The sequence below is a fragment of the Canis lupus genome, unplaced genomic scaffold (genome assembly GCF_011100685.1).
Source record: "Canis lupus familiaris isolate Mischka breed German Shepherd unplaced genomic scaffold, alternate assembly UU_Cfam_GSD_1.0 chrUn_S1935H2134, whole genome shotgun sequence".
NCBI lineage: Eukaryota > Metazoa > Chordata > Mammalia > Carnivora > Canidae > Canis > Canis lupus.
Genome location: NW_023330801.1, coordinates 32,307 through 33,715, shown reverse-complemented (window position 1 = coordinate 33,715; position 1,409 = coordinate 32,307). Strand labels below are relative to the sequence as shown.

Here is a 1,409-nt window from a genome sequence, read left to right as displayed (position 1 = left end):
AACTTTAAAGACGCTATGTGGAGCCAACGATGCCAGAGGCAAAAGACCACATGTTATTTGATTCCATTTATATGAAATATCCAGAATAGGCAACTCGCCAGAGACACAAAACACATGCGTGTTTGCCAGATCCTGGGAATTGAGGGAATGGAGAGTGACTGCTTTTTTTTTTAGGTTTTATTTATTCATGAGAGACAGGGAGAGAGAGAGACACAGACACAGGCATGACGGAGAAGCAGGCTCCATGCCAGGAGTGTGATATGGGACTCGATCCCGGGTCTCCAGGATCAGACCCTGGACTGAAGGTGGCGTTTAACCACTGAGCCACCCGGGCTGCCCAGAGAGTGACTGCTTAATGGGTAAGGGTTTCCTTCTGGAGTGATGAACATGTTCTGAAGCTAATTAGTTGTGATGGTTGCACATCTTTGTGGGTGTACTAAACACTCCTGAATGATTAAGGTGGCAAATGTTATGTCAACTTTAGCACAATAAGAAAAGAAGGAGAAACAGGAAAAATGGGAACAAAGATCCTATAGATTAAAAGGGGCCTTAAGAGACACCTGTCCCAGCTTTGCGCAGTGGCAGTATCGTAGCCAATGAGGTTTATCCGAGGCGCGATTATTGCTAATTGAAAGAGACACCTGTCCCCATCTCAGTGTATGGTACTTATTTGGTTTCTGATTCAAATAATCAAACTGTTTTTCAAAAATCTTTATTTTTTTTTTTACTGTTGCTTCCTGTTGCTTAATGGCTCTGAAGGGTTTTTAACACAATTGAAGAAGAAACGTTATGACTAACTGGATATTTAACAATATTAAGAAAATAGTTTGATAGGGGGCAGGCAAGATGGCAGAGGAGTAGGGTCCCCAAGTCACCTGTCCGCACTAATTTACCTAACCTTCAAATCATCCTGAAAACCTACGAATTCGGCCTGAGATTTAAAGAGAGAACAGCTGGAATGCTACAGTGAGAAGAGTTCGCGCATCTATCAAGGTACGAAGGCGGAACAAAATAAAGAAATAAAAGAGCATCCAAGGGGGAGGGGCCCTGAGGAGCTGGGCTAAGGCCAGGTGGCAAGAACCTCCAGTACAGGAAAGCCTAGACCCAGAGAAGCAGGAACTTTACCAATCTTCCCCGACGGAAAGGCGCTCACAGGGAGCTCCGGCAGGATCCCAGGAGGGGCAGTGGAGGCCCCAGGATCCCGGGGTCACTAACAGAGGAAGCACGCCCCTGGGGAGAGCGCGCCACACTCCGCGGCCGAGCTCCCTAAAGGGCTGGAGCGCACGCCCGGCGGGGCCCCGGGAGCAGCTCAGGCGGTGGCTCCATCAGCGGCTCCACACGGAGGGGGCTGCGCGGCCCCGGGATCAGCTCAGGTGGCAACTCTGCAGAGGGGGCTGCGCGGCCCGGGA

At 49.6% G+C, this 1,409-nt stretch overlaps 1 pseudogene; it reads left to right on the top strand.

The window, feature by feature from the left end:
• The first annotated feature begins 567 nt into the window (after positions 1-567).
• LOC119878814 lies at positions 568-718 on the top strand (annotated as a pseudogene).
• Positions 719-1,409: the final 691 nt, after the last annotated feature.